This window comes from Notothenia coriiceps, unplaced genomic scaffold, assembly GCF_000735185.1.
Source record: "Notothenia coriiceps isolate Sejong01 unplaced genomic scaffold, NC01 NC01_scaffold00000339, whole genome shotgun sequence".
In the NCBI taxonomy this organism is placed as follows: Eukaryota; Metazoa; Chordata; class Actinopteri; order Perciformes; family Nototheniidae; genus Notothenia; species Notothenia coriiceps.
In genome coordinates this window covers 20,944,166-20,957,102 of record NW_011333040.1, presented here as the reverse complement: position 1 = coordinate 20,957,102, position 12,937 = coordinate 20,944,166, and the positions used below count along the sequence as shown (strand labels likewise).

Here is a 12,937-nt window from a genome sequence, read left to right as displayed (position 1 = left end):
GCCCGACGCCCGAGGGCGACAGCCCCCTCCTGAAAAAGAGTCTGAAAACCGGCTCAAAGGACTAGACAGCGACGGGGTGAAAGAGGTCGCGAGTGGTGTTATACCACACCTCGTGGTGCAGTGGGTGGCTCCCGGAGGTCAGATCGGTCCCGGACTGCCAAACTTGACGAAGATTCGATCGGCAGTCCTCCCGTGCCTTAAGTGTTGGTACCTCAGGCCGACCCGTAGCCTAGCGGCGAGGTTTGTCGGAACCGGAGAGGAGACGTGCGCACGGGATCGTCTTGCCGCCAAAGGCGGGCACGACCTGCCCCCTAAGGCGGCTGAGTGCTACGGTGATGGTGACTGGCGAGGCCACGGCGTGTAATGTCCCTTAAAGTCGCGTAGACCGCGCCGGCTTCCAAAGAGGTTCCACCTGGACCACGCACCTATGGTGGTCCACGGGTACGTGGGACCTGTAGAGGTTTTGCCGTCATATGCGGGAAAACCTGAGAAACCTAAGGACGCCTACGGAAAACCGAGGTTCTTTACGGCGGGTCTGCAAGGTCGCGGACTACCTAAGCCACGACGCCCTGGCGGTAAGCACAAGCACATCGCCTGCTTAGGAACAGCAGCTCGCAAAGTCACCTCCTCGGGCCACAGAGGGGAGGCCCGGGACATAGTGCGTCCTAGTCGCTTCTACCTAACTGTAGTTAGGACGTTTGGTCACGGTCAAACCACACAGACTGTAATGGAAGAGCGACCGTGGCGCCATAACGTCGTCGCGCAGTGGGTTCTGCCAGCAAACGTTGTGGGACGGCCCGGGCACCACTTCCACTCCCAACCTCGACAACGCCCGAAAATGGGAGCCTGGCGAATGTCCGGGACCACGCGACCGAATCATCAAGTGACCCTCTACCACTGAACAGATCGGTGGAAAGGTAGGGGGTCCCAGGGCGGGGTAGTACGTCCCGGGTAAAAATAACTCCGAAGACTTTCCGCCCTTTCTGGGGGCAAGTCCGCCACGCCGCCTAGTCATCTTTAGGTGATTCGACCGACGACCTGCGTCTCCTGCCCTTGCGGAAGAGGCGCACTCCCAGGATTTGTGGGCAGCGACCGAGTTGCCCAGTATAAGCAGATCGAGAAGGCAGCACCTCTACGTATACGTGCTCGAAGTAGGTGCCGAGGGTAGCAGGTAGTTGATGCCTAACGAAGCCTGATCGTCGGCCGCCGCCACGTGCTGTCACCGACACTGCCTCGAACCGTTGGCGAGCGGAAAAAGTCGTCCGCGACTGCTCTCCCTTGCGTTCATCGTCGCGAAACTGGCCCTCGAGGACCCAGAAAGAAACCGACACTGGCCGGAAGCAAAAGACAACCTTCCGGCCTCAAGGCCGCAAACACTGTGTTTGGCGAGTGGAAACGGTACAGGTTCTACTTTCGAGGGCACCCGCGCTCGTCTGAGGAGCCGAACCGTGCCAGAGGTTTTCGTGACCCGCTGCAGAGGAAATCTGCTTAAGTGGACGCATGCAAAAAGTGCGTCTGTATACTTAATGAGTTAAAAAAACAACGCTGTTGTTCAGCTATAGAGCAACTCACAGTCGCCGCTGAGACGGAGAGCACATTCAGGCAGTCAGTTCTCTCTCTTCTGCCGCACGAGTCACTCGCGCCCTACTACGAGCATAAATACTTACCGCCAAAGGTCCTGGAAGCAAATAGAAGGGGCAGTGAGGTCCACAGACACTACACACAACATGACGCTGACGGCAGGCGAACTTGACCCTCCTGCACCACAAGCCGCTGCGCGCCGTAGTGGAAGGACACCTGCCACGGATGCCCCTGACAGTCTGAGGCCAGCAGGGGCGGTACTGACCTCCAGGACTAAAGCCTCCACCAACGTGGCCGAACAGCGTGGGACCCGCAATTTGGAAGCCACGGAACAACCACGGCGCTCGCAACCAGACCGCACCCGACTTTTCCTCTACATGCTCGACCCGGGCCCACAAACGCACCGAAGGTTGTCGCCGATTCCAACTGGCGGGTGCTTACGCAGGGAAAACTGCCATAAGGATCACGAGTCTCTCCTTAACTAGTACAAATTGTAGCTGGACCATACAGGCACGGAGGAGAGTCCCACAAAAGCGATGGAGGAGGGGTACCTGGAGTCCATCACTGCTGGCAACCGGCCTCCCGCAAGGAGAGAACACAGAACTGAAAGTCGGCGAACTGCACCCGATCCCGAAAATAGCGCAGCACCACAGTACCATGCTCCACAGAACAACCGTCGAGGCAGTTTGTAAAGGAGCCGTCAGAGTCCGAGGTCCCAAGACACACCCGTGAACGCTGCCGAGTGTGCACACGAGAGAAGAAAACGTTAAGGCATCCACTAAACGTTTATTTTTAATGTCCACCAACAGCCCATGAGCACACAAAAAATCCGCCCCAAGAAGAGGAAAAGAAATGTCCGCTGTTACAAACTCCCAGCTGAAACGCTGTCCACCGATGCACAAACACATAAGCCGTAATACGTACGTGCGAATGGGCCCGCCGTTAGCCGTTGTTAGCCGTGGGCCGTGCCCGCCTCGAGTGATGTCTTCTCTCGACGCGGGAACCACACTCCGCTGCGCACCCGTGTCACACAGAAACAGGTTCCCTGAAACACTTTCTTTGACGAAAAGGAGCCTGCCCCTGCCGCCGACACTCAGAGCCACTAGTGAGCGTCGGCACCCCCGTTTCCCGGAGGCTTGTAGCTGCATGGAGCGATGCACCTCTTTGCCATCGTCCCGAAACGTGCATGGTAGAAGCACCCATCGGTATCCCTTCGCCGACTAGGCGCCGCTGTGTCCGGCCTCCGCCATGCTTTCTTGCCCGCCGAAGGGCCGCTGTGCGCCACAGACAACGCCTCCGCACCAGACTGTCGTGTAGCCAGGAAGAAACGGTCCGCTTCTCCGGCCAGCGCGCGGGGCTCCGTGATGGGTTTGTTGGCCAACGCCATCTGGACCCGGGGAGGTAAGTGTTGAAGAAACATCTCCATGAACAAAATCTGGGTATCTTCCCCTCCTAGTAGGCTTAGCATCTTCTCCATCAACTGAGATGGCTTGCCATCTCCGAGGCCCTGAATGTCCATAATTTGGCGGGCTCTTTCTCTCGTCGATAAACCAAATGTCTTCAGGAGAAGGGCCTTGATAGCCTCGTATTTGCCGAGGCGTGGGGGTGCTGCGATGAAACCCACTAAGCTGGCTGAAGTAGAAACCCCCAGCGAAGCCACCACGTGGTAATATCTCAGCTCTTCGTCGTGGAGATGCTTGCAAGCGAAGTGAGCCTCCACGTGTGCAAACCATGCCTCCGCGGCATGCTCCCAAAACTCTGGCAGCTTAACGAAAACCTCTCGTTCAGCCATGTTCAAATTTTTTTCAGAAACTATCTCGAAAAATGCAGGGTCACCAGTGTAGTGCCGGTAAGAAGGAGTCGGAGGCGGAGTATTTAAGATGGATTTCCACTCTTTATTTTCCATCAAGCAATAGTGATATCAGACATGTACTCAGTGATGGGAGTCAAGTTAGTGTGCCTTGCTAGCTCTAGCTTGGCAACCTATATCTCCGGTGTTACACTAAACAAGGTCCGTGTAGGAACTGTGACCCAAAAGTGAATTATGGTTAACTAGAGTCACCACACAATATCCCTTTATAAATGAGGCCCCAGATGAGGCTCCATCCGCAAGTCTGTGTGTAGGGAGGGGCGGCCCTGTGTCCAGCCATCCAATCAGAGCAGACTGGGCTCTGGTTTCAGACAGAGGGTGAAAAGAGGTGCTGCAGCACAGGAAGTATGAGACAAATAAAGTGCTTTTTGAACATTAAAACATGTAAACATGTCACAGTAGAGGCACAACAAATATCAACCTGAACATGAGCTGAATAGGGCTCCTTTAATATGCAGGTTGGATAGAATGGATGTATAGTAGGCTATAGGGTAGATAGAAGGATGCAGGGTGGATGTCTTATGTCTGACAGTGCAGTGAGTGACGGTGTGGAGGACGAATGGCACGCGGATGTCTGCGGAGATCCCTGCAGCCAATCCCCTTGCAGAGCTCGAACAGCGAACGAGTGTGAGGTATGCCTCCGCGCTGTGTGTGTGTGTATGTCGAAAGCTTCGGCGGAGGGTTACAGACGTAGTGATGTGGCTTGTATATCATGGGTCAGGACTACTTCCTTTAAAGAGCTGCTCCTCGCGCTGCGCTGCCACTCAGTAATGTCGCGCGCGTGTGTGGCACCCCTGTGAAGAGAGACAGGCACTGCCGGCTTTTTTAATGATTTGATTCCTTTTATTTCTTCTGTTTCCTTTTTCCTTTTGTTTCATGCCTCTGCTGAGAGGAGCTCATTGTTTGTGTGTTTTGATTTAATAAATATTTCATTTCCTCATTTTATCCTGTTTGTGTTGGCTTTTATGTTTCCGAGTTAAAGAGCGGAGCCGTCATTGTGACTATTGACCAGGGTTCACTCAGAGATTGTTTCCTCAGGACGTCCGTAACTTTCATTTGTAGAAACGGTAAGATCTCTTTTACACTCATTCCCCTGCAGCGCTGTGATGGATGCTGTGTGCATGCGACACTGACTGACGCTGGTGATGCTTCATGGTGCTCTGACGGAGAGATGCTGCACATGTGCTCCTCTCCACATCTCCTCCTCTCCTCTCCTCTCCTCCTCATCTCAAAGGTGCCAGACATGCTCCGGAGTGTATCTGTGTCCATAGGCCGAGGCACGGAGTCTGCATCCGGAGTAAAACTCGCGTCATGTTGGGAATATTCGGGATCGGGACTGTATTTGGAGATTTATGGCTGCTGAAAACAAACGATTTTCAACCTGGATTTAATTGAGAATTTCATTTAAAACACGTGATCTAAAACACGTGATTTAAACTAAGGCGATTACAATGGTTTAAATGCTAAATAATGCTTGTGATTTAGCCTATAGGTTAAAGTGCACTTGGAGTTAATTTCTGCATGTTTAAATAGAATTTCTGGTCTTGTTGTAGGTGTATACAAGCCTACAGTTCTTCTACTGAAAGAGATCTCTTTCAGTATAAGAACTGTAGGCTTGTAGGCTGAAGGCTTGTATAAAATGAATGCTGTTAAGTGGCATTTAGCGTTTAAAATACACGTATTTTAAACGCTAAATGCCACTTAACAGCATTCATTTTATTAGCTTTTATAACTATAATTATGATGCCAAAAGTAAAATAATGTAGGCTATCTGTACATCTCGCAGTGCACGGCAGCTAATCAATGCCTTATAGTGTATTTCCGGGTTGCACGCTGATTGGCTGAGGCTCTGATTAGTTTACTTAGGGTGGCCGTGTTCCCGCCACCGCCCCTTTTCCGCTGCGCAAACCCCTGCGACCAAAAGTTTGAGAGTGCACACTTTATCTCCATAAATAACCGCAGCGCCGAGCAAACACCTACAGGTAAGAGCCCCCCAGGGTACACATTCTTTATTTTAAATATATCAAATATATCAACCGTGCATTAAATGTAGGCAAAGTGAAAGCATTTATCGTTGACCGCGGCTAGTGTCACAAAGCTCGGTGCAGGAGCTCACGTTGAGCTCGCTAGCATGATTTAATACTGCATTAGTGTGCTCGATAACCTCCAGCGGTGTGTTTAACCCAAATTGTGTCCCACACACCGCCGCCTGCTGCTCTCTGCAGGACTAGCATGTACTTTCTCAACATTTAACACAATGCACCTACAAATATGAATGCTCCGTGTTTAGCTTTTGTCGTGCTGTAGAGGGTTTCCTCCGTGTTTCTGAGTTAGCATTTCTGGTAGTCAGTGCAGGTGTGCTGCAGTGCACAGGTGTGTCTCGTTAATCAATCAGAGCTCTGTTCACCTGCAGCTCTGCGGCTGTAACATGCAGCTCAACGGGCTTCCCTTTAAATTAAACGAATAAAATAGATGTGTGCAAGACTACAAATTACAACAACTTAAATATTAAAAAAAAAAAAAAAAAATCAATTTTTTTTTTAAACAATATAATTTACACCAGATATATCCATAATGTAAACGCATTGGTTTTAATATTTAAAATAAAAGCTTTGCCATTAACAATACTCCAATTTTGAAAGCACTTTTATTCATACCGTTTTTACTGGAATACATTGCTTTGAGCACTGTAGCTTTGTAGTTCTATTTTGTATTTAATATTATACTTTTGCTATGTAACATCATTTGCAACTCTCTGCAGAAATTAATTCCTGAATTAAAACGACATTATCAGCCTCTCTCTGCACTTACAGTAAAGATACAGCTTCATGTGGTGGTGCATTCAGGGTCCAGAGATTGAGAGGTGTGTGCCATATATTAGTAATTGTATGCCTTTCATGCTTTGTTCAGGAATGTTATGCACACATTCACGTGTCCATTAATTTGAAGAAATGTTAAAAGAATGGCACAGGGCACTCCTTTTTTGTGTTTTTAATCCATGTAATAATCATGTCTCTTTATATTCTTCTAATCGTTTTTTTTACACTTATATGAACCTAGGAGTCTGAAAACAAGAGGCTGAATCAACAGGATATTTATTTATAGCTGTGAAGTAATCGACACACACAGATTGTTTTGCGGTTGGTCTGGGGGTGTTGTGTACATACAAAAGAAAAAGGAATGCATGATATTGTATATAACTGACATTGCCATATTGTATATTGCAATGTGAAAAACTAGTGAAATGTTTACCTGATGTCTACAAAGTCAGTTACCTTTTGCATCTAAATCTTGTATCTGCAGTCATCTGGAGTTTCTACAGCGGGCCTAGTTGGCTCTACAGTAAACTGATTGATTGTGAAGGTTGGATGTCACTCAGTAGCAATAAAAACTCTTGTTAGAGATTAGTCATGGAAAAGGCTTTGCTTTTGTACTGAGGTTGTAGCACGCTGCGTTTGATTTATTTTCCTTACTGGCGATGGCTTGTCGTGCGATGTGATGCATGCACACTTTGAGATGAGGATGCTGACACTAAATTAAATCATGCAGGTGATGCTGTCCACATGTTCAGAGGACGTTTTTTGGCGTGTTTGTTCCTGCTGACAGATCAGTGTTTGTCCTCAGTAGTGTTTGTGCTGAAGGCGTTGCAGAGTGTTGTACAGTAATGTGCTGAATATAAACAGAGGCGTGCTCTTTGTCTGTGTGTGGCACCTTTTCCTGCTTCTGACGGTGTGCAGAGAGTGGCTCTGAATACAGAGCAGCTGATGTCTGAGGCCACAGGCACTGAGTCATCTGCAATCTGAGGGTCAGGAAAATGGTTATATTTTACTTTGTACTAAGGCGGAGCATGTTATCTACCTGTGTGCATCCTGCAGGGGGGGTGCATGCACACTTTAGTGTAGATTGCTGGTATTTAAGATATCTAAGAGTATATTGTGTGCATTTGAATGCTCTCGTGCTCCAGAATTAATATGGCCACATGCCTCCTTAGTATTGATTTAAGGCTATGTGAGAAGTAAGTTGAAGTTTGATATTAATGCAGTATGTGTTGTTAATAAGTGTAAATGCAAAATATATTTTATCAAAAACTCCACAATCAGGTTTTGTTTAGTGTTTCTTAAATAGTAATTTGCACAATTTCTTTAAGTATCAGTTATGTCAAGAGAAAAAGAGAATATCATTTCTAATCTTTAAGAAATATTTCACTGATGTATAGTCATCCGTGCTGCAGCTAACACATGACTGTCAAGGTCTATCAATCTGCTGAATATTCAACCAAGTTTTTAGGCTATAGAATGTCTGAACATTGTGAATCATCAGTTATTCCCTAAGCTCAAGACAAATCCTGTAATATCTCAAAACATAAATACTTTTCTCTCATTAAATTACTGAAATATAGGAATAAATTGTCTAAATAGTTGGCTTTTAATTTAATAAAATGGCAACTTCTGCATACATCTTTGAAGCTGTAGATTGGGGAAGCCCTTATGTTTCTATATGTCTGTCCTTATAGTTTGAGGCGTTGTCCTCTTTGTGTCCGTGCTCCTCAGGAGACTCGAGATCTGCTTATTTTATTTTTAGAGGAGTTGTTTTGTCTTTAAAATGTCAGAAAGTAGTAAAAAAAACTATTATTACTTAACCTCAAAATGACATCCTGAAATGTCTCCAAAGATGTTCACATGTAAAAGCTTAGTTTGAGGCATTTTATATATAACAACCTAATAAATCTGTTATCATAATATTTCGCAACTCATGCATAAATGTTTGCAGCTGTAGACAGGAGATGCCCTCATGCTAATATACGGTCCCATAATGTGTGTGTGTGTGTGTGTGTGTGTGTGTGTGTGTGTGTGTGTGTGTGTGTGTGTGTGTGTGTGTGTCTCTCAGCAGGCTGTGCAGCCACATGTCTCCTATTGATGTTGTATTTTGCGTGTAGTCCTGAAGCAGAGCTGATGTAAATAAATATAGTTTGTTATTTAATTTGTATTTGCATGTCTGTTAAAGTGACAACATCAAAGTGAGGTTAACAGTGTAAAACCTGCAGAAAATAATGAATATTATGTTAAACTTATCGGTGTGCAAATGTGTTTATGGTCTGGTGTCCTAAGTTATGTTGTGTAATTCTGGCGTTAGAAATGCGTAATTCATTAGTCATTCACAGGTTAACTCGGTGTGAGCGGTGCAGTGAAATGTGTTGCACGAGAGCAATAACATGTATATAGCACTATATGAAATGAAAATGCAGTAAAAGGATAATTAGTCACACAATCAACAAAAGCGAGGTACAGATCAAATGAATAAAAAAGTAATAGACTTGCCTATTTACGAAAAAGTTAGATGCGTTATTAAGAATATAGACAAAATACAAATAGTAACAAGTAGCATTATTTTAAAATGAAGTGAACATATGAAAGTATTGAAGGAACAAATAACAAATAAATATATATATATACATATAAATGAAATATGAAGACTAAAAATGAATTGCACAAACGTACATATGGCACAATATTAGTGGTATTGCACATGTGTGTCCCTGTGCAGCTTTTTATATTGAAGCAGATATAGTTTACTGTGTGTTACTTCAGCTTTACCTTTTTTTTGGTGAAATTCTTAAATTGCCAAAAACATTTGGCGTTTATTCCTCCTAGTCATTCATAACTCAGTGTTTGCAAGTAAACATATGCAAGGACAGGCAGGTCATTTAAAGGTCACCTATTGTACAAAATCCACCTTGTCATGTCTCTTCTACATCACCATGTGTCCCCTCTGTGTAGAGAGACTCTGAAAGTCTCAGGAAAAAAGAGTCTCTCTTTTTGTCCTGATCCATTTATATAAAAACCTGTCTGAAAATGAGCTGATCAGATTTTGGCCACTTTATGATGTCATAACGATTTTTTGGCTTGTGTAACCAATAGCCAATCACCAACCAAGGTAACCCATCCCACCTTATCACCTGAATCTCCTCCTAGAGCACCATTGAGTTCTTTGTAACAAAATGTCTCTCAGAGGGGCGTGGGGAGGGGCTCCTTATTTTCATCTAAAGTAACAGACAGAGAATCAGCACTTTGGAAACAGGGCTGAAACAGAGGGGATTATGGGTAATGCTGCAATGATCTGTGTGGTGTTTCAGCCAATCAGAGACAGGTTCGGTATATATCTGAGACCTGTAATATATTGATGAAAAAGAGTATAAAAGGGGACCTTTAAAGACAAATTGAAGTTCCTTTCCTATCATGAACATTTCCCCTCGACCCCAGTCTGATGCTTTTCTACCGTTTGTTATTCTGCTTTGTGCTTTGCTTTAAAGAAATGTGACCCCGTACCTATCTGCCTGCACACTTATGTATCCCTATTTGATCAATACATCTCGACCTCTTCCTGCTATAAACTCAAAGCTTTTTTTGTCATTAGATAATAGCTACAGCATAGATAGATAGCAATGAACATTTTTCAAAGGTTTAGCCTTTTACATCAGAGGCCTTTCTGAGTAGCCTCATTTTTTCTGAAAAGGACAATATATCACATTCCTGGATAAGAACTAGTTACTTCGCAAAAGCCTTTAAATAAAAAGTGAAAACAGCCTTTGGTGTGTACGGTAACATCTACAGGAGACAGTCGTATTCCCCCCCTCCTTAAAAACAGGTCCCTCTGCTTCGAGGCCTCTGTTGTAAGTGAAAAAAAACATTTAGCCTCCAAATATTTCTCCCCTCTCTGAGCCGGCTGCCCCCCCCCTCCTCCTCTTCATCACTCTGTATCTTCAGTATTTTCAGGAGTTTCAGCCGTAGACAGGGAGTTTAGTTTGGAGAGGAGAAACACTTAAAGGGAAGATGGGTTCTGCTCCATCTCTGCCTCCATCATCCGGCACAGAACCAGCGAGGATTAGATCCACCGCCGATGATTTCATCTCGCTCAACTCGTCTTTTCTGCTTCTATTTCTTTTCCCAGCGAGCGGCCGATCATAGCCCTGATCAGTTTCAAACTCTGACAGAATAATGGCTGCCCTCAGCGTCACTTTAAATCACAGGCCACATTTCCTGCGGGTGATGAAACTGTCGCTCACGCTGCACTGAAGCTTTGGAGGGAAACCTGTAGAGATGGCAAAAGTACACACATCCTTTACTCAAGTAGAAGTACAGATACTCGTGTTTAAAAATACTCTGGTGAAAGTAGAAGTACTGACTAAACTTCTTTACTTAAAAGTAAAGAAGTATTGGCTTTGAAATGTACTTAAAGGTCCCATGTCATGGCCATTTCTACTGATCATAATCCCATTGTTGAGGTCTACTAGAATAGATTTATATTGTGCATTTTCCGAACTCACATTGGTTTCTCATCCAGCATCTCCGTATAGTATGTGTATTCACTCTCTGTCCTCAACGGTTTGTTGGAGCTCCTGCCCCCCCCTCCCCCCTCCCTGTGAGCCCACTGTGCTCTGATTGGTCAGCTCGCCCACTCTGTTCTGATGAGTCCACCACCGTTACAGCGGAACATTAGTAATTATGTGTTACCATGGCGTTAGTTACTGTAGCAACCAGGAAATGACACCAGTAATGACAAACAGATGAGAATGCTGCGTGGGGTCTGGGTGCCGTGTTGGCGGGGCGTTGCGGGGCTCGCTGCTGCGAGGAGCGGACAGTGTGAGCTGGCGAATGGACGCGGGAAGGAGGGGGTGCTGAGGGGGCTGCAGCACCCCCATCTGCGAGGCTCCACTAGCACACGCAGCCCCCCCCCTGTACCCCCAAACGCAGCGCACCTAATAGTGTGAGCACGTCACAGTTTCGCCGCTGCGAGACTCCACTAGCTGATGGATTTACCTTTCACTCAGCATCACTCAATGTACACTTCATATTTTTAAAGTCATAAATTGCGATAAGCTGGGAACTAAAGGATAACGCTGAGTTTTGCACTTGGATTTGTTGTTTTCTCTGCAGGTAGGTGAGTTCACATGAGATACTTCCTCATCATGTTGTTGGAGGAGGTGTGGATTTAACACAACTATATTTAGTTATTTGATGAAATGTCAAGAAACCAAGCAGCTCATATACCAACAGAAACATTATAGTGTAACACGAATAATTATAATCTAATCATACAACAAATATTCTGAAACAGGCAAGAATGTGTACTTTTGATGCCTAATGTATATTTACATTAGGCATCAAACATTATATTCTTTTAATTGTGTATTACTACCTTAACTTAAGCTAAACATCCAAGTGTCCACCTCTGGACCCGGGTAACAAGATCACAGTATTGTAGTAATGACAGTATGTTGTCAGTACTGTGAAAGCTCTGGACGCCCAGCATGTTGACAGAGATCTCTGGAGGTGACCAGGTTCCTGAACCATGGGAACTCGTTAGACGTGTTGCCTGTGTGTGTGTGTGTGTGTGTGTGTGTGTGTGTGTGTGTGTGTGTGTGTGTGTGTGTGTGTGTGTGTGTGTGTGTGTGTGTGTGTGTGTGTGTGTGTGTGTGTGTGTGTGTGTGTGTGTATGTGAGAGAGAACTTGGTTAACATCAGTATTCTTCTGGTGTGCTGTCTTTACACAACCCATGTGTGTGTGTGTCCTGTACCAGGAAGCAGCCTCTCTGCTCTTTGTCCGTCTCACTCTGTTCAGCAGGTTGTCTGCTCGCTAATCAGGTAGAAAAGCTTCCTGCCGGGAAAATAAGAGCGGACTCTGCCCCGGGAAAACAATCCAGCCATCATACGGCCATTACAGCGGTGGCCACCGTCCTAATTTGTCTCTCAGTGTGTTTTTTCCTCAAATTGAAGGAGCATTTCCGAGCAGAGTGAGGTCCGGCTCTTAATACTCTCTCGTGCCTCGCACACAACAAACAAATGAGGACAGCAAATCTTTTCTGCCAAGTAGATTTACCTCGCTCCCTGACCACTCATAAGATTAGAGGCAGAAAGCAGCCATATTGGATCTGTTTTGTCAGCCCTGACCACGCTGTCCTGCTGCCGTTCCCTCACAATAAATCCTGGAGGTTTTTTCTCCTTTCTTTACACAGCTTTAATCCCCCGCCTCACCTCCGCCTCCTCGCTCCTCCGCTGCAAAAGGGAAAAGTAATAAACTGCGAAAAAGCTGGGAAGTAAAGGATAACGCTGAGCTTTGCACTTGGATTTGATAATTTTTTTATTCTGCAAGTGTGTGAGTCGATATGACAGTCTTCCTCTTATTGTTGTTGGAGGAGGTGTGGATTTAAGGTGTGCTAAAAAAGTCTCTGGAGGAATCTGAACCAGGATACCACGGATCACACCATGAGTTAAAAATCTTCACGAAGAATGGATTGTGGCCAATAACTCCATGCATTGCACCTCACTAGCACCAACTGTTCCCACCGATTAAAGTCAGTTTAAGAGAACATAACAGTGCAATTTGTTTTTGTTTGTGACTGATTGCTATTACCCATGAGCCTCTACTGTAACATCTCTCCATGCTTTAATGTTCTAAAAGCTCTTTATTGTTCTCATACTGCCTGTGC

At 45.7% G+C, this 12,937-nt stretch overlaps 1 protein-coding gene across 1 annotated transcript in view; it reads left to right on the top strand.

The window, feature by feature from the left end:
• Positions 1 to 12,937, top strand: part of tjp1a (tight junction protein 1a) — a 221,129-nt gene that overhangs the window by 203,428 nt on the left and 4,764 nt on the right. The gene's annotated exons all lie outside the window — the stretch shown is intronic.